We start from the raw sequence: 21,157 nt of genomic DNA, 5'->3' as shown, positions 1-21,157 counted from the left end.
ACTCTCTCTGACACCAGACTCTGCTAGATGTTCCTAGCAGACCCTCAAAATGCGTTTTCTTTGTTTTCATGACTATTTACATTGTAGATTGTCACTGAAGGCATCAAAACTATGAATGAACACATGTGGAGTTATGTACTTAACAAAAAATTTTGAAATAAATGAAAATATGTTTTATATTCTTTTTTTTTTTAAATAGCCACCCTTTATTCTGATTACTTTTTCGTACACTCTTGGCATTCTCACGATGAGCTTTAAGAGATAGTCATCTGAAAAGGTTTTCACTTTAAAGGTGTACTTGATCATCGAGAGAATGCCAAGAGTGTGCAAAAAAGTAATCTGAGCAAAGGGTGGCTTTTGATAAAAAAAATAGAATATAAAACATGTTTTCGGTTATTTCACCTTTTTTAATTAAGTACATAACTCCATATGTGTTCATTCATGGTTTTGATGCCTTCTGTAATGTAAATAGTCATGAAAATGCATTGAATGAGGAGAAGGTGCGTCCAAACGTTTGGCCTGTACTGTATATATATATATATATATATATATATATATATATATATATATATATATATATATGGTCATACTCGTGACATCACGAGTGACACTTCCCCTGTCATCATTTTCAAAATGGAGGAGGCTGATTTCAATACCGGTAATTTGAAATTGCATAAAGTAAAGAAGATTAAGAGCTACTCAGTAGGCTTTAAGGTCCAAGCTTACGTCACACTCAAATTTTTACTGCATGCCTTTGGTAAGTGCTGGAGTGAGAAGAGGTTTTAAAATAATTAGCGCATGCTTACTTTTACTGCATGACTTTGGTAAGCACAGGAGTGAGAAGAGGCAATTCAAGGAATTACGGTATATATACATATATATATATATATATATATATATATATATATATATATATATATATATAAACAAAAATCTGGAAAAATCCCCTGACGAGCAGGGAAACTTCCGAAACAGGCTTGTAGGGATGTATAGCCTCTGTGTTTTTTCCTGACCTAATGTATAAATATATATACCTCTGCTGTGTGAACTAATATCCAAAAAACAAAAATGACGCAATACTGCATACATCAGTAGCCAAAGGTGGAGCCTTGTAGACATATTATTATTATGAACAATTAAATGAAATATATTTAAAATATGTAATAATGAACAATATACAACTTAATAATAATATACAATTTGATAATTAGATATGTATGAATAGAGTATTTATAATTTAATTGTAGCCTCTGAATCGTAATTGTGAGCTGCCCAAAGATTCCCACCACTATTAGTAACACTGATGGCCCTGTAATCCTAGTGAGGCCTGTTCCTGCATGCTGATGGTGCTATGTGTCACTCCAGACACGTCCGTCTTCATAAGCGCCGTCGAGTTTCCCCTAAATCATTTTTTGAAACCTCACAAGAGAAAACAAGGCGACCACATCAGCTGCCGTGGAAGTCCAGGGATCCCTCTGTTGTTATTTCTTCTCTCAAGGCCACATGTGACTCACTGTTTGGACTGGCAGCACTTCCAACGCCGGGCACAAGGTCCGCTGGAACACTCATTGCTCTTTTTTATGTCTGTGTGTCTGTTTCTCCCAGCTTCTAACCTCCACTACCGCTTCCCTCCTCACTCTTCTCATTCAGTGTTCACATCACTCACCCTCGCAGTGACAGTGTCGGCATCCGTTTGAGGTCTTTTTCTCCACTTAGTAAAATAAAGACCTGTCCGCCCTGATTTCCATCTCTGGGGCCTGGGCACCGAAGCTATAAAGAATCCTGTAAAAAGAAGTCTGGATCGGACCACAGGATGGCGGCGAGAAGAATATGAGAAGGTCAGACAATGGTTATTCTTTGTACTACAACAGAGTTGTGGCCCACATTTCCTGACAACCTTAGAGTCATCTTAACTCACAAGCTGCGTGGACAAGAAAAGTACTAGTAACAAGAAGCAATGGCTTTTAATATACCATGTGAATTATTACGACATGTTGCAAAACAACCGCAGTATGAGAGGCGCTTCTTAAATCTCTGATGGCGTATGTCGTCTCTCTGTTGTTTTGTTTTGTTTTGTTTTGGTCTTACTTCATGACGGTTTCCCACACATCCCCAAAACTCTGTCACTTGTTACCGTAAGTGTTGTGCTTCCCCTACTTTCACACAATTGGGAGATGCGGGCTACGGCATGGCACAACTGCGCAAAGAATGACTGTTTTGCGGTCACTCCTCGCAGGTTATTAGTGATAACTGACACACTTTGTATAAAATCAATTAAATTACAAAAACCCCAAATAATTTAAAAATCGTACCCACAACACGCTCACACATTCACGGTTAACCATCACTTAATCAATGTTCCTCTCGCCAGTAGTTCATGACATCAAAATTAATATTCGGAACAACTCAAAAAAGACTGGAAGTTATCTACAAAATCAGGAATGTTTCTTTTTTACACTAAATTGCCAAAAGTATTTGGCCACCTGCCTTGACTCACATATGAACTTGAAGTGCCTTCCCATTCCTAACTCATAGGGTTCAATATGATGTTGGGCCACTTTTTGCAGCTATTACAGCTTCAACTCTTCTGGGAAGTCTGTCCACAAGGTTGCGGAGTGTGTTTTTAGCAATTTTCCACCATTCTTCCAAAAGCGCATTGGTGAGGTTACACACTGATGTTGGTTTGAGAAGGCCTGGCTCTCAGCCTCCGTCCTAATTCATCCCAATGGTGTTCTATCGGGTTCAGGTCAGGACTCTGTGCAGGCCAGTTAAGTTCATCCACACCAGACTCTGTCATCCATGTCTTTATGGACCTTGCTGTGTGTGCAGGTGCACAGTCATTTTGGAAGAGGAAGGGGCCCGCTCCAAACTGTTCCCACAAGGTTGGGAGCATGGGGTTGTCCAAAATGTTTTGGTATCCAGGAGCATTCAAAGTTCCTTTCACTGGAACTAAGGGGGAAACAACCCCGTACTATAATTCCTCTGCTGACCCCTCTCTGTGATAATAATAATAATAATAATAACGGATTGGATTTATATTGCGCTTTTTCTATTGTTAGATACTCAAAGCGCACACAGAGAAGTGGGAACCCATCATTCATTCACACCTGGTGGTGGTAAGCTACATTTGTAGCCACAGCTGCCCTGGGGTAGACCGACGGAAGTGTGGCGGCCACTTTGCGCCTACGGCCCCTCCGACCACCACCAATACTTCATTCATCATTCATTCACCAGTGTGAGCGGCACCGGGGGCAAGGGTGAAGCGTCCTGCCCAAGGACACAACGGCAGTGATTTGGATGTCAATAGGTGGAAAGCGAACCTGCAACCCTCAGCTTTCTAGCACGGTCGGTCTACCCACTACGCCATGCCGTCCCTATGTCAGTTTACGTGGCCTACCACTTAGTGGCTGAGTTGCTGTTGTTCCCAAATTTTTCCCTTTTCTTAGAATAAATCCAACAGTTTCACAACTGGATTTGTTGCACAAGTGGCATCCTATGACAGTTCCAGGCTAGAAATCACTGCACTCCTGAGAGCGGCCCATTCTTTCACAAATGTTTGTAGAGACAGTCTCCATGCCTAAGTGCTTGATTTTACTTGGTGATTAGGACACCTGATTCTGATCATTTGGATGGATGGACAAATACTTTTAGCAATATAGTGTACATTGCTGTATTCAGGCATGTGATTTGAACTTAATTTATAAGACTAAAAATAAGCCGGGGGTCTGGGGCCCGCTGGCCCCTTTAGCTTCCTCGGGTCTAACATTTGGCAAAGTTTTGAAAAATGAACATTAAGGCAAAAAGGGACACAGTGGAACCTGTATTTATAAACCCTTCATTGTGCGAACTTTACGATTTATGAACCGCAGACCGAATAAAAAAAAAATCTTAATCTTATACATCTTCATGTATGAATGTTTCATCCACCCATTATGTGCCTTTAGGCCAGTCATTTTGTGCCGGGAAGCACAGACATTTTGGGCTGGCTAAACGATCTGGGGCACACACTGCTTATTCAATGCTGCTGCTGTGCTAATTCATCTGCTTTTTAAGTGTTTATTTTTAGCCTTTTTAACAATACTTTTCTAGTTTTTCTAGTCCAAAGAAAGCAATGGACAAGCAATGTGTGGTTTGAAACATTGAGGAAGAATCCACAGCGTTGTCGACACTGACCCTCCCCCCTCTGCAGACAAAGAAGATTAACCAACAAAGTAACGTGGATTTTTTTTTATTCCTAATAATTTAAGCACCTTGCCTATAAAGTTGAGGAGTTTTGTGATTTGAAACCATGAGTACATTACAGGGCTAGTGACAATGTGTGTGTGTTTGTGTGTGTGTGTGTGTGTGTGTGTGTGTGTGTGTGTGTGTGTGTGTGAGACAGCAGGGTGGCTGAAAATGAGGACAGTTCAGCAACTTCTTTCTGTTTTTCTTTTCATATTAAATAGAAAGTTGCTCCATCGCCCCATTGTTATGTGTGTTTTATATACAGTACTGGATTGCACTTCATATTGTGTTCAAAGTCAATCAATCAATCAATGTTTATTTATATAGCCCCAAATCACAAATGTCTCAAAGGACTGCACAAATCATTACGACTACAACATCCTCGGAAGAACCCACAAAATGGCAAGGAAAACTCACACCCAGTGGGCAGGGAGAATTCACATCCAGTGGGACGCCGTTGACAATGCTGACTATGAGAAACCTTGGAGAGGACCTCAGATGTGGGCATCCCCCCCCCCCCTCTAGGGGACCGAAAGCAATGGATGTCGAGCGGGTCTAACATGATACTGTGAAAGTTCAATCCATAGTGGCTCCAACACAGCCGCAAGAGTTCAGTTCAAGCGGATCCAAGACAGCAGCGAGAGTCCCGTCCACAGGAAACCATCTCAAGCGGAGGCGGATCAGCAGCGTAGAGATGTCCCCAACCGATACACAGGCGAGCGGTCCATCCTGGGTACCGACGAGCGGTCCATCCTGGGTCTCGACTCTGGACAGCCAGTACTTCATCCATGGTCATCGGACCGGACCCCCTCCACAAGGGAGGGGGGGACATAGGAGAAAAAAGAAAAGAAGCGGCAGATCAACTGGTCTAAAAAGGAGGTCTATTTAAAGGCTAGAGTATACAAATGAGTTTTAAGGTGGGACTTAAATGCTTCTACTGAGGTAGCATCTCGAACTGTTACCGGGAGGGCATTCCGGAGTACTGGAGCCCGAACGGAAAACGCTCTATGGCCCGCAGACTTTTTTTGGGCTCTAGGAATCACTAATAAGCCGGAGTCTTTTGAACGCAGATTTCTTGCCGGGACATATGGTACAATTCAACGGCAAGATAGGCTGGAGCTAGACCGTATAGTATTTTATACGTAATTAGTAAAACCTTAAAGTCACATCTTAAGTACACAGGAAGCCAGTGCAGGTGAGCCAGTACAGGCGTAATATGATCAAACTTTGTTCTTGTCAAAAGTCTAGCAGCCGCATTTTGTACCAACTGTAATCTTTTAATGCTAGACATGGGGAGACCCGAAAATAATACGTTACAGTAATCGAGACGAGACGTAACAAACGCATGGATAATGATCTCAGCATCTTTAGTGGACAAAATGGAGCGAATTTTAGCGATATTACGGAGATGAAAGAAGGCCGTTTTAGTAACGCTTTTAATGTGTGACTCAAAGGAGAGAGTTGGGTCGAAGATAATACCCAGATTTTTTACCGAGTCACCTTGTTTTTTTATCCATCCATCCATCCATCATCTTCCGCTTATCCGAGGTCGGGTCGCGGGGGCAGCAGCCTAAGCAGGGAAGCCCAGACTTCCCTATCTCCAGCCACTTCGTCTAGCTCTTCCCGGGGGATCCCAAGGCGTTCCCAGGCCAGCCGGGAGACACAGTCTTCCCAACGTGTCCTGGGTCTTCCCCGTGGCCTCCTACCAGCTGGACGTGCCCTAAACACCTCCCTAGGGAGGCGTTCGGGTGGCATCCTGACCAGATGCCCGAACCACCTCATCTGGCTCCTCTCGATGTGGAGGAGCAGCGGCTTTACGTTGAGGTCCCCCTGGATGGCAGAGCTTGTCACCCTATCTCTAAGGGAGAGCCCCGCCACCCGGCGGAGGAAACTCATTTCGGCCGCTTGTACCCGTGATCTTATCCTTTCGGTCATGACCCAAAGCTCATGACCATAGGTGAGGATGGGAACGTAGATCGACCGGTAAATTGAGAGCTTTGCCTTCCGGCTCAGCTCCTTCTTCACCACAACGGATCGATACAACGTCCGCATTACTGAAGACGCCGCACCGATCCGCCTGTCGATCTCACGATCCACTCTTCCCCCACTCGTGAACAAGACTCCTAGGTACTTGAACTCCTCCACTTGGGGCAGGGTCTCCTCCCCCACCCGGAGATGGCACTACACCCTTTTCCGGGCGAGAACCATGGACTCGGACTTGGAGGTGCTGATTCTCATTCCGGCCGCTTCACACTCGGCTGCGAACCGATCCAGTGAGAGCTGAAGATCCCGGCCAGATGAAGCCATCAGGACCACATCATCTGCAAAAAGCAGAGACCTAATCCCGTGGCCACCAAACCGGATCCCCTCAACGCCTTGGCTGCGCCTAGAAATTCTGTCCATAAAAGTTATGAACAGAATCGGTGACAAAGGACAGCCTTGGCGGAGTCCAACCCTCACTGGAAACGTGTCCGACTTACTGCCGGCAATGCGGACCAAGCTCTGACACTGATCATACAGGGAGCGGACTGCCACAATAAGACAGTCCGGTACCCCATACTCTCTGAGCACTCCCCACAGGACTTCCCGAGGGACACGGTCGAATGCCTTCTCCAAGTCCACAAAGCACATGTAGACTGGTTGGGCAAACTCCCATGCACCCTCAAAAACCCTGCCGAGAGTATAGAGCTGGTCCACAGTTCCACGACCAGGACGAAAACCACACTGTTCCTCCTGAATCCGAGGTTCGACTATCCGGCGAAGCCTCCTCTCCAGTATACCTGAATAAACCTTACCGGGAAGGCTGAGGAGTGTGATCCCACGATAGTTGGAACACACCCTCCGGTCCCCCTTCTTAAAGAGAGGGACCACCACCCCGGTCTGCCAATCCAGAGGTACCGCCCCCTATGTCCACGCGATGCTGCAGAGTCTTGTCAACCAAGACAGCCCCACAGCATCCAGAGCCTTAAGGAACTCCGGGCGGGTCTCATCCACCCCCGGGGCCTTGCCGCCGAGGAGCTTTTTAACTGCCTCAGCGACCTCAGCCCCAGAAATAGGAGAGTCCACCACAGATTCCCCAGGCACCGCTTCCTCAAAGGAAGACGTGTTGGTGGGATTGAGGAGGTCTTCGAAGTATTCCCTCCACCGATCCACAACATCCGCAGTCGAAGTCAGCAGAACACCATCCGCACCATACGCGGTGTTGATAGTGCACTGCTTCCCCTTCCTGAGGCGGCGTATGGTGGTCCAGAATCGCTTCGAAGCCGTCCGGAAGTCGTTTTCTATGGCTTCCCCGAACTCTTCCCATGTCCGAGTTTTTGCCTCCGCAACCGCTAAAGCTGCACACCGCTTGGCCCGTCGGTACCCGTCCACTGCCTCTGGAGTCCTATGAGCCAAAAGAACCCGATAGGACTCCTTCTTCAGCTTGACAGCATCCCTCACTGCTGGTGTCCACCAACGGGTTCTGGGATTACCGCCACGACAGGCACCAACAACCTTGCGGCCACAGCTCCAATCAGCCGCCTCGACAATAGAGGTTCGGAACATGGTCCACTCGGACTCAATGGGACCATGTTCCGAGTGGACCATGTTGGACCAGCTCAAAGACTTCTATGGAATTACAACAAAATGAACTCAGATTTCCCTCGCCCGGACGCGGGTCACCGGGGCCCCGCTCTGGAGCCAGGCCTGGAGTTGGGGCACGATGGCGAGCACCTGGTGGCCGGGCCTATCCCCATGGGGCCCGGCCGGGCACAGCCCGAAGAGGCAACGTGGGTCATCCCTCCAATGGGCTCACCACTCATAGGAGGGGCCATAGAGGTCGGGTGCAATGTGAGCTGGGCGACAGCCGAAGGCAGGGCACTTGGCGGTCCGATCCTCGGCTACAGAAGCTAGCTCTTGGGACGTGGAACGTCACCTCACTGGGGGGGAAGGAGCCTGAGCTAGTCCGCGAGGTAGAGAAGTTCCGGCTGGATATAGTCGGACTCACCTCGACGCACAGCAAGGGCTCTGGAACCAGTTCTCTCGAGAGGGACTGGACCCTCTTCCACTCTGGCGTTGCCGGCAGTGAGAGGCGACGGGCTGGGGTGGCAATTCTCGTTGCCCCCCGGCTCAAAGCCTGCACGTTTGAGTTCAACCCAGTGGATGAGAGGGTAGCTTCCCTTCGCCTTCGGGCGGGGGGACGGGTCCTGACTGTTGTTTGTGCTTACGCACCAAACAGCAGTTCAGAATACCCACCCTTTTTGGGTACACTCGAGGGAGTACTGGAAAGTGCTCCCCCGGGTGATTCCCTTGTCCTACTGGGGGACAGTGAAACCTGGAGAGGCGTGATTGGGAAGAATGGTCGCCTGGATCTAAACCCGAGTGGTGTTTTGTTATTGGACTTTTGTGCTCGTCACGGATTGTCCATAACAAACACCATGTTCAAACATAAGGGTGTCCATATGTGCACTTGGCACCAGGACACCCTAGGCCGCAGTTCCATGATCGACTTTGTAGTTGTGTCATCGGATTTGCGGCCTTATGTTTTGGACACTCGGGTGAAGAGAGGGGCGGAGCTTTCTACCGATCACCACCTGGTGGTGAGTTGGCTGCGATGGTGGGGGAGGATGCCGGACAGACCTGTCAAGCCCAAACGCATTGTGAGGGTCTGCTGGGAACGTCTGGCAGAGTCTCCTGTCAGAGAGAGTTTCAATTCACACCTCTGGGAGAACTTTGAACTTTGTTTTATTATTTGGTTGTCAAATGTTAAAGTTGTATTATTAAATAGAGGTCAGTGTCTAGCAGGACCGATAATCAACATTTCCGTTTTTTTTGGCGTTAAGTTGCAAAAAATTAGCGGACATCCATTGTTTAATTTCATTAAGACACGCTTCCAACTGACTACAGTCCGGCGTGTTGGTCAGCTTTAGGGGCATGTAGAGTTGGGTGTCATCAGCATAGCAGTGAAAGCTAATACCGTATTTGCGTATGACGTCACCCAGCGGCAGCATGTAGATGCTGAAGAGTGCAGGGCCAAGGACCGAACCCTGGGGAACTCCACACGTTACCTTAACATAGTCCGAGGTCATACTGTTATGGGAGACGCACTGCACGCTGTCAGTAAGATAAGAGTTAAACCAAGACAGGGCTGAGTCTGACATACCAATTCGTGTTTTGATACGCTCTAATAAAATATTATGATCGATGGTATCGAAAGCAGCGCTAAGATCGAGGAGCAGCAACATAGATGACGCATCAGAATCCATCGTTAGCAATAAATCATTAGTCAATTTTGCGAGGGCTGTCTCCGTAGAGTGATTTGCCCTGAAACTGGATTGAAAGGTTTCACATTGATTGTTAAACGCAAAGTGTTCATTTAGCTGCTCTGCAACAATTTTTTCGAGGATTTTCGAAATAAAGGGAAGGTGAGACACCGGTCGGTAGTTTACCATGAGGTCAGGATCGAGGTTAGGTCTTTTAAGGAGAGGATGAATAATCACTTTTTTGAATGCTAGGGGAACAGTGCCCGAGGAAAGTCATAAGTTTATAATGTTTAGCACTGATGGACCTAATAATATCAAAAGCTCCTTGATAAGTTTCCCAGGAAGTGGGTCAAGTAAACATGTTGTTTGTTTTATTCCATTTACACGTTGTAACAATTCTTCTAATGTTATTTCATCAAAACGAGAGAAACTATTTTGGATATTTGCTGTATCCGCCGTATATACAGTCGTATCTGTGTTACTATAACCCAGTTGTAGCTGGGACGCATTGTCTTTAATCTCCTTTCTTATAAGTTCAATTTTCTTATTAAAGAACTTCATAAAGTCATCTGCCGAATGGTTGGAGCTACTGGAAGGAGTCCCTTGTTGGGTTAGCGATGCTACTGTACTAAACAAAAATTTTGGATCTTTTTTATTAATGCGGATGAGATTTGAGTAGTAATTAGTTTTAGCTAAGGTAAGCATGCGTTTATAAGTTATTAAACTATCACTCCATGCTTGATGGTGCACCTCAAGTTTAGTTGTGCGCCATTTGCGTTCCATCTTTCTACATAATAATTTCTGAGCTCTAGTTTCTTCAGTAAACCATGGCGTACGACTTTTTGGAGCGTTTTTAAACTTCAGCGGCGCTATACTATCAATGGTTTCGCGCAGGGCGTTGTTAAAGTTGTTAGTGAGGTTATCAATAGAGCCCACATACTTTGGGAACGGTGCCATTACCGAGGGCAGTAGGTCAGCCAGAGTCGTCGTTGTGGCAGCATTAATGTTGCGGCTGCTATAGCAGTTATTATTATTATTAGCTTGCCGAACATGAGTCTGAACTTCGAATTTTATAAGGTAATGATCGGACATTACTTTAGTATACGGGAGTATCATAACTTTGGAAACGGTGATACCTCTGACAAGCACTAGGTCTATCGTATTACCGCTGCGATGCGTCGGTTCATTTTTTATTTGTGTAAGACCACAGCTATCAATTATAGCCATGCACGGTGGGTCCAATGGGGTATTCATATGGATATTAAAGTCCCCCATTATAATTATATTATCGGCGTGCGTCACTAGATCAGCAACAAACTCTGAGAATTCACTAATAAAGTCCGAATAGGGCCCTGGGGGGCGGTAGATAACGGCCAGGCACAGAGGCAGCAGTGTGGCAGACTTCATAGAAAGCACCTCAAATGATTTATATTTATTATTTCAGTTAGGACTTAAGTTAAAGTTTTCGTTGTATATTAGTGCGACCCCCCCTCCCGTTTTAAGGGGACGGGCAATATGCGCATTCGTATAGTTAGGAGGGGATGCCTCATTTATCGTAAAAAAGTCGTCTGGTTTAAGCCAGGTTTCGCTAAGACCGATGACGTTAAGGTTGTTGTCTCTAATGACCTCATTGACTAATACCGTTTTGGGAGACAAAGATCTGATGTTTAGAAAGCCCATATTATAGGTAGTGGGCTGTTTTAAGGAGTTGTTGATAAAATTATCCGTAGTAGCAATATTAATAATGTTGCGTTTATCATGCGCAGTGTACTTAAAATAATCACGACCATATCTAGGAATTGATATGACGGGAATTTTCAGATTGTCTACTTGGTGCTGCGATAAACTGAACACATCATAATTTGCCACCTCAGTAGAACGCATGTCTAACTCTGACGTAGTCATAGTCATAGCAGAAAAAACATTTTGTGAGTTGTGTATTATTCAACGAAAATTGCTATGTGTACAGGGATCATCCAGCCTGGCGCTGCCTAGTTCTAACTTAACTGACTCCATACCCAGGCTAGCAGGCTCTGTAATTGCCTGTGACCAGGCTTGCTCTAGTGCAGTTAGTCAAATGTGGCTCAATGCGAAATCTAGGGATCAGAGGATAGCGCCTTCCTGGTTAGGGTGAAGGCCGTCTCTCCTCAGCAAGCCAGGTTTGCCCCAGAAAGAGGGCCAATTATCAATAAACGTAAATCCCTGTTGTCTACAGAAGCTATCCAGCCACTTGTTAAGAGAGACTAATCTGCTATATCTCTCATCATTGCCTCTCCCAGGCAGGGAGCCAGAGACAATTACTCGATGCCTGGACATCTTTCTAGCGAGATTACAAGCCCTGGCTATGTTTCTCTTTGTAATCTCTGATTGTCTCATCCTAACGTCATTGGAGCCAACGTGTATTACTATATTCGCATAACTAGTGGTGCGGTTAGCCTGTCGTACGTGTTTACTAGGCCTGTTGCGAGTTAGCTTCCTAAGATTAGCTTCAATGTCAGGTGCTCTGCCCCCGGGAATACACTTAATTGTGGCTGGTTTGCTAAGCTTTATGTTTCGGGTGATGGAGTCCCCTACGACTAAAGTGTGGTGCCCGGTAGACTGGGGTGTAGGACTAGCTAAAGGGCTAAATCTATTATGCGTCTCAACCGGTACACCGTAGCTTGTAGGCTGCTTAGGGCTGCTACAAGCTGGGCTAGTTAGCTCGCTACAGCTAACGCTAGCAGATGTGTCCGCAACATCTAAAGTTACGAAATTACACTGCTCTAACTAGCGGACACGGCTCTCTAGCAAAGCCAACCTATCCGTGAGTAAAGTGCACGAAGCCATACTCACAGAAACTTTCCGTCGCCGAGTGGAGTGCCAGCTGTCTTCGGGAAGTGGTGGTCACGGTGGCGGGGGAATAGTTTCCTTCAGACCGGCGCTGCCTTTCTCCGCTAGCCTCGTTAGCTTAGCAGCTAGCTAGCTGAGGGCGGAGTGGTGAGACAGAGATCGGGTGATTTGCAAGTTAAATTGAACTATTAAATATGTTCGAGAAGTTGTAAATAAAGCTGCAAAACAGTTAAAAGCACACAGATAGAACGATACTTAGCTTTTTTGCAACAAGAGCAGTCAGCGAGCAGTCATTCACGTTGACCCGGAACCGGAAGTTCAACGTGTACTCACTTACTAAAATATGTATGTTTATCGAGGCTGGAACCTATTATTCATGTTTATATTGTTTCTTATGGAGAAATTTGCTTCAATTTACAAACTCTTCTATTTGTTCAAGAAGCAATTAAGTTTGTAAATCCAGGTTTCACTCTACACACATTCTATACATGACAAGTACCACATTAAAATAAAGCAACTTCACATTAATTACATAAAATTATTGTGCTTTTACAAAAAAGCCATAAATGTATAACATTGAGGGAGGTAATGTTGTGTTTTCTACTGGGGGAAGGAGACGGCACAGCAATGGGATGTCAAGTTCAATAGATATATTGAAGACTTGATTACATGGAGTGTGTATGCTACTATGTGTCTGCATGAATGGCTATGTGTTGAATTACAATATGTGAATGCAGTGAGGGGTTGTTGAGGTGCGAGGTGGATGAATAACGTCCAAATCCGGAGGGGAACAAGCCAGAGGAAGTCCAAAGTCCAAGAGGGGGTCAAAGGCAGGAGAACGGGTCCAAAGTCCAAAAACGAGGTCGGCAAAATGGGCCCAGGAGGGAAACAACGGTGGTGACACGAACACTGTGGGAAGAGCAGGAGAAACAGGGATCAGAGAAACAACAGGGCACAAGGAAACAGGCAACGAGCAAGATCAGGAGGTAGTCAGAGACACGCAGCTTACGAGGAGTAGTTTACGTTCCGACATCGAAGAGTCAGCGTCGGCCATCTTTATACTGCTGTCTTTCATCAACATCAGGTGTGTCAGGCGTGGACTGCCGCCGGCTGCGGCTGAGAGTAGGCGCGGTCTGCTTGATGAACGCGGGGGCGTGTCTGGTGCTTCCAACGGAGCTTCTGTGTGCTCCCGCAGCAGTGGGTAGCACAGAGTGTGTGAGTGACACAACAGGTAAACTCCTAACCACCATGGCTCAAGTACCTCTGCATTAAGTTAGTTTGACTTTCAGTTGACTGACTAGTGAACCGTCGACAAATTAAAAAAAAAAAGAGTTTGCTGTAAAGTATCATTGCTGTTTTTATAGAAGAGTTTTTTCTAAGAACAGATCTTATCCTTTACAGTTAACCAAGTCAGCTGAAAATTCATTGGGACAACACTTTTCTTGAATGGGTAATTTAGGACGACACAAGCAGCTTTATTTTGAGCAATCTGCAGTGTGTTTAATATTTTACCAAAAAACAGACAAATCATCTTAGTGTGACAAAACTAAAGATTCAACTAATGTAGTGCAAACCAGCAGCAGAAAAACAGGCCACAATTCCACAATTATTCCACAATGATTTTTGTGGATTTATGCCAAATATAACACACTCAAAAACCTATGCTCATTAACTCTGAATGAATCAAGGGAATTCATCCTCAACAGCTGAGGAAAAATAATGTTTTCGAAGGTGGTGAAACAGTTCCTAAAGTGTGTGTCCTACTTGTTTGTTATTTTTGGCTGAATTGAAAAATAGTATTTTTCTGAATTAAGTCTTTTTCCATTTCAGCTTGGACGTGTTCCCTTCATCTGCTTCCACGTCTTCATTCTGTATGCCACCTGCTTCCACATCCAGCATGTCTCGGCAGCCTGTGCTCAAAAAGAACATTTTCTTGTTGAAAGCTCTCGCTATACTCAGTGTTTTTAATTCCATTTGTTTTAAGGTTAATGTTGGTGTTTATTTTTCCTATACAGATCATGACTGAGCACTTTGGTTTCAAATATTATATTGCATTCAACGGGTGGAAGACAATACGTGATTCGTCCGACAACGTGACCTACGTTGGTGTTGACTGGTTAAGGCTATGTCTACACTAAGCCGGATAACCCCTTAAATGAATAATTATTCAGCCTAAGCCTAAACCATCGTTTAAGGTCCCCCTCCTCGGACAATTTTGTTTACACGGGTAAGTGCACCGCGTATTTTTTGAATCTCCAGCTCTTAGATTTGTATGGAATCATTAATCGTTTACAAACTGAGTTCGGAGAGGAAGTGGCGCCAGAAAGAATGGGCCACAGCTAGCTTCATAATAAAGTGGTTTCGTAGCTCGGAGCTAACCACTGGAAATATGGAGGCGAGACATGCCCGTGTTTCTCCTTTCGTCAGTACAGACGCTTGTGGAAATCCCACATGAATACCTTGAGAGAAAGCGATTGCAGCTATTTTGGATACAACACTTCTCAGACAGCAAGAGAACTTTCCAATGTCCAGGTCAGCTGTGATTCTATTTACCAAATAACTTTGTCCATTTGTTGAAGGAGAGTCAACAAGAATGCGGGCTCCCGTGGATGTGATAAAAAGGTAGCGTGTACTTTGTATTTCCTGGCCATCAAGGGAAGACTCTGGAAAACTTTTGGACTGGCAAAGCAGACTGTATCAGTTTTTGTCCACCATGTATGTCGCGGACTCAACTTCTAGGTCCAGAGTATATGAAGTCACCAAAAACGAATGGACAATGAAGGTGAAGGCAAAAGAGTGAGGAGTGTCTTGACCAGATATTTAGATCCCTAGATTGATTGATGTAAAATGTTCTTTGTCACATTGTGTACTTTAACTTGTTTATAAAGGATTTGATCAATTTATGTTGGCTCAGGTGTGATTCACTACAATAGGGCCCCACAGCACCCTGGATTCCAGTTAATTGAAGTATCACAACACTGGACATTGTTCAGATAAGTTAAATTTAAGAACTTGCTCACAAAGCAACACTGAAGGAGACTATGATGTGGGCATTTTCCGCGCATGCGCATTAGGTCGCATCAGAGGGGGGCGGGGGTCTTAAACGACCATTGTGTGTGTGTGTGTGTGTGTGTGTGTGTGTGTGTGTGTGTGTGTGTGTGTGTGCGTGTGTGTGGACAAGGATAAGGTTAGGTGGGATTTACTCTGGATAACCTTAGCGTAGAAGGGGCCTAAAGCAATCATTCAAATCACTGCACTGATTGCATGTTTACCGAGCAGTTTATTTACCATAATTAACTGGGGAGGAAACACAGGTTCCCTATCCCAAATTCTCTTTAGAAAAAGTTGTCACATATGTGCCAGCATTAGGCGGGACCCCAGGTGGTGAGACAGGCAATGACGTGCAGGTAAAAATGCTAACGCTAAACAATGCACCAGCCTCGTCTGAGAAACGGCGCTGGCATATAAAGCACTTCAATAGTCACAGTCAACAGGTACGTGCCCATCAGCGCTCCACCCTGGCTGTGTGGCGAGGCAGGGAAAGTGCACAGGAATTGGAGAAAACAGGGAGGAATGGGCTCTCTTTCACAAACACAAAACATTTGTAAATAATATATGAAGCCAGACCTGTCACGGCAGTTCGTGGTTGACATAGCTTACTGTGAATTGTGAATTATATTTGTATGGCGCTTTTTCTCTAGTGACTCAAAGCGCTTTACATAGTGAAACCCAATATCTAAGTTACATTCAAACCAGTGTGGGTGGTACTGGGACCAGGTGGGTAAAGTGTCTTGCCCAAGGACACAATGGCAGTGACTAGGATGGCGGAAGCGGGAATCGAACCTGCAACCCTCAAGTTGCTGGCACGGCCACTCTACCAACCGAGCTAAACGGCCCCATTACTATACTTTGTAACGAGCAGGGGATTGATATGGGATTAATTCACACACATTTTTTAGAATTGCACTGTGATTGAAAGACGTCCAATTGGATTCTATAGCACTAATTTTGAAGTTAACTAATTTTGAAGCTAACTTAGGTCAAACTGTTACTTAGTATACTGTGCCAATAAATGTTACTTTGTAACATGAGACCAATGAAATTGTGGAACGGGTCATGGTGGACCAATGAATTTGTCTGCAATAAATCAAACACTTTCATACACTTAGTCAGCCATCTAGTGCATTATGGACTTATCTTCGTCATGGAGAAGAATGCACAAGACGCAGCCCCAGAACTGAAGACGTTCAACCTCTGCCATTGGAAAACAAACCATTCGCCGCACCTAACAGAAATTCACCACCCCTGGTGAGCCCCAAAAGGCCGTACAACCACTCATTAAAGAAGACAAATATAGCTGTATCAAAACGCAAGGGAAGGACAAAGACCATACTCAATTACTTTTCCAGGAGTTGACTGTAAGCCATGTTACATTCGCGAACAGGTGTTTTGTTAAGTTTATGAATAAAAACAAGCATCTGTGTAAATATTTCATGACACCTGCGGCATACAGTGTTTGCTCTCTTCATTCCGTGTTGACACTGAATTAAAAACATCTGCACAAATATTTTACCTCTAGGTACCATTTAAGAAACATTGTCCTTGTCCTTGACCATATATACTTGTGCGGCCAAAATATATAAAAAGTCTATATAGCCCGTAAATGACAGTACGTTCAGATACATTAAGTACACCTGACTGACTAGTTTTAATCCGATCAAGCACAAGAAAGCCTTCAAAAGTTTACACCTCCCTATATGTTGATCATACGCTGTAGAAAGTGGAACTTTCAGTTGTTGACAGCAAAGTGCCAAGTGTCTTTGGAAATGACTTGTTAGTTACTCAACACTATGTTGTGTCATGGACTTAACTGCGCCTGCGGTTATTCTCCAACATCTATTTTCTATGACGAACACCTAATAACATGAATAAACACATGTAGTAAATCATGCATACAGGAATTCTCTTCTGTGGATTTTACCACACACACACACACACACACACACACACACACACACACACACACACACACACACACACTCACACACACACACATACACACATAAGCATATGCGCATAAAAACCAATGCACGCACACACTAAGACGGTTTTTAGACTTTGAGCCTTAAGATGTAAGGATGTAACCAAAATGTTCCACTTATCCTGCCCCACTCTTTTTCCTTGATTTAATAGGATGCACTTACTGGACACACAACAAGACACAGCATTTGGAGAACTTGGTGTATTAGTTACACAAATTGATATATACATCCATTGACCAGTTCCATGACCCTATACATATATATATATATATATATATATATATATATATATATATATATATATATATATATCCATCCATTTTTTGTACCGCTTATTCCCTTTGGGGTCGCGGGAGGGGGGCGCTGGTGCCTATCTCAGCAAGAATCGGGCGGAAGGCGAAGTACACCCTGGACAAGTTGCCACCTAATTGCAGGGCCAACACAGATAGACGGACAACATTCACACTCATATATATATATATATATATATATATATGTATATATATATATATACATATATATATATACACATGTATATATATATATATATATATATATATATATATATATATATACATATATATACTGTATATATATATAGGGTCACGGAACTGGTCAATGGATGTATATATCAATTATATATATATATAACTGGTCAATGGATGTATATATATACATATATATATATATATATATATATATATATATAATTGATATATACATCCATTGACCAGTTCCGTGACCCTATATATATATATATATATATATATATATATATGAGTGTGAATGTTGTCCGTCTATCTGTGTTGGCCCTGCGATGAGGTGGCGATATATATATATATATATATATATATATGTATATATATATATATATATATTTTTTTTATATATATGTATATAAAAATTATACATATATATATATGTATACAGTATATATATATATAAATTTAATGTTTTTATTTATTCATTTGAAAAAATATACATATGTATTTTACACACACACACACGCACGCACGCGCACACACGCGCACACACACACACGCACACACACACCCACACACACACACACAAACACACACACACACACACACACATACACACACACACACACACACACACAAAATGGGGATATCTAGCTTTTGTTTTTGGCTGAGACCAGAGATGTAGGGCTCGTAAAGTTTGCTGACCACTGTTCTATGGCTTCTGGTCCAGAATCGAAGCCCAAGAAGAGGCTGCTTTCCATAGGAGGAAAAGTTGTCCCTCTTCGTTGCTATTCAAAAAGTAGCTAGCTTAGCTTTGAGCTATTACGGAACAGCAGAGGTGTGGACTCGAGTCATATGACTTGGACTAGATTCAGGCTCGAGTAATAAATTCGATGACTTTAGACTTGATTTGAAAAAATTCAGAGAGACTTGCAACTCGACATAGACTAACATCAATGACTTGTGATTTCACTTGGACTTGAGCCTTTTGACTTGACAAGATTTGCTACTTTCCCCAAACCCCAAAGATTAAAAAGTTATTCAGGACCTCTGTATCTTTCATTGTGTACGTTGTTTTCTTCCGACAGCATTCATCCAATCAAATTGCAGGACAACCAAGGAAGAAGAACTCTCAAACAACGCACCAGTGAGAAAAAAATTATACCAAAGATAGTTTCGTTCGGGTATAAAAACTATAAGGTGGTCAACACCAAAAAAAAATTGCAGTGTGCAAAACATGCGGTTCGGAGATGCAACAACTTCCAACTTCGTTCGACAATTGAAGGTGTGAGTTTTCCTTGCCCTTATGTGGGCCTACAGAGGATGTCGTAGAGGTTTGTGTTGTGGTTTGTGTAGCCCTTTGAGACACTAGTGATTTAGGGCTATAGAAGTAAACATTGGTTGATTGATTGATTGAAGTTGCACCAAGAACGGTCTGTGTGGGCACAAGGACACAAAATGGGATCACTGCTCCCTTTTCAGATCCAGTCTACCTCAAAGCAGCTACCTTGGATCCAGCCTTTTCTCTGTTGTGGGTGGAGCCCCATGTGCTGGTCAGTCGTGACATCAAGACAGAGGTGGCACAACAGGTTAAAGGTAAATGTAACTGAGTCTCATGTAACTTTTTCCCTCGTAATCTGATCTAACTGACTGTAACAATAACCACAATTGATCCTGCAAGATTCTGCAGAGACTGAGCTACCTGCGCCTCTTGTTGATGAAGAAGAGCAAGGGGACCTTGGAGAAGGAGAAGGACTGTTTGCTGCTTACCATAAGAGACAGAAGAAGGATGTTCGGACTACTCTAGCACTACAGCTAAGTCACTACCCTGACATAGCTGAAGGACAGAATGCCCTTTTGTTCTGGGTATTGAACATGAAGACTCTTCCTTCACTGTTCCGAGTGGCCATTAGAGTCTTGGCAGTGCCTGCCTCCAGTGCTCCATTGGAGCGAGTTTTCAGCCATGGTGGCATTATACTACGCCCCCATCATACACAAATGACTGACAGACTCCTGGCCAATTAGGTATTTTGCAAATGCAATGCAGCATAGAGCCCTGACATATAAAAAGTACAACTCTGTTCATCGTTATGTTCATGTAGTTTTTATGTTTTTCATGTGTACACAGTGTGAGATGAGATCAACGAGATAAGGTAAGAACAGGATAGAAAATGATGTGAAACTAGTTTAAATGCAATATGCCATGGAAAAACAATGTTAACACCTTTGTACAAATAAGTACAGTTGCACTTGATTTTTCAAATGTGTTTATTCCGTAAAGGAATGAGTTAAATGTCTAAAATCACTGGTTAATAGTACTATTATGAAGAGCAATGTCAGCACAATTTTTTTCCCCCTACAGTTTCAAATGCACTTTTTTAAATGAATAGATACAGCGTTTTAAAAGCATACACAATTTGTGTAAATACAGTATATTAGTCTGTGGTTAAAAGGACTTGAAATGACTCAAAATTCCAAATGCAGGACTTGGGACTTGTCTTTAGATTTTCCAGTCTTGACTTTGGACTTGACTCGGAACTTGGCTGTCTTGACTCGGGACTTGAGGGCAAAGACTTGGAAGTTACTTCTGACTTGCAAAACAATGACTTGGTCCCACCCCTGCGTATTAGCTGCCATTACAAGATCAGTTCATCTTTAGTTGGCTACTTGAAGGAGGAAAAGAACATAAAGACAAAGGCAACCGTGTCTTTTAAAAATACAGCGGCAACAACACTTCATAACTTTCCTCCTAACTTTGAAAAATCCTAATTCGTGCAAGTACCAATATTTTATATTTTACATGAGTATGTAGACAATTTTAAAAGACAATACTAAGTGTTCAGGTGTGTGTGTGAAAGGTTAATTTAATTTATGAAGGCCTAAAATGCAAACAATATTAATCATAATAAAAATAGCATCCCTACTTTGTGGATAGTCACCTACTACAGGTGGGTCTAGAACTTAATTTCCATGGTAAACCCATGCATAATATTGTGAAAATAATGGCACAATTTGAACAACTGACTAACAAAAAGAGTTTATGCTATTTAGAGACTTACTGTGTAATAGAATGACAATATGATGTATGATTTAAATATATATGCCAATACTAAATATACGCTAATATATGATAATACAAAAATTAGACTTAGATTTATACAAACTGTAATGATCCTCAAGAGAAATTGTTGTTCACAGTAGCTCAGTTACTAAAGAATGGAAAAAGATAATGCACACAAGGGCACAAAAGGGGTAAAAAGTATACCAAAAATGTACCATAATAGATAACAATATAGAATATAACATACAGTATGTATACATATATATATATATATAT

At 43.3% G+C, this 21,157-nt stretch overlaps 1 long non-coding RNA gene across 1 annotated transcript; it reads left to right on the top strand.

Annotated features, from left to right (window-relative positions):
* Window positions 1–1,646: 1,646 nt before the first annotated feature.
* Window positions 1,647–15,143, top strand: LOC133561437 (uncharacterized). The gene is made up of 3 exons (XR_009808694.1): window positions 1,647–1,838; window positions 4,090–4,211; window positions 14,127–15,143. It is a non-coding gene; the product is annotated as an uncharacterized LOC133561437 (long non-coding RNA).
* Window positions 15,144–21,157: the final 6,014 nt, after the last annotated feature.

The sequence above is a fragment of the Nerophis ophidion genome, linkage group LG11 (assembly GCF_033978795.1).
Source record: "Nerophis ophidion isolate RoL-2023_Sa linkage group LG11, RoL_Noph_v1.0, whole genome shotgun sequence".
NCBI classification, from domain to species: domain Eukaryota; kingdom Metazoa; phylum Chordata; class Actinopteri; order Syngnathiformes; family Syngnathidae; genus Nerophis; species Nerophis ophidion.
This window is presented reverse-complemented; position numbering and strand designations above follow the sequence as displayed.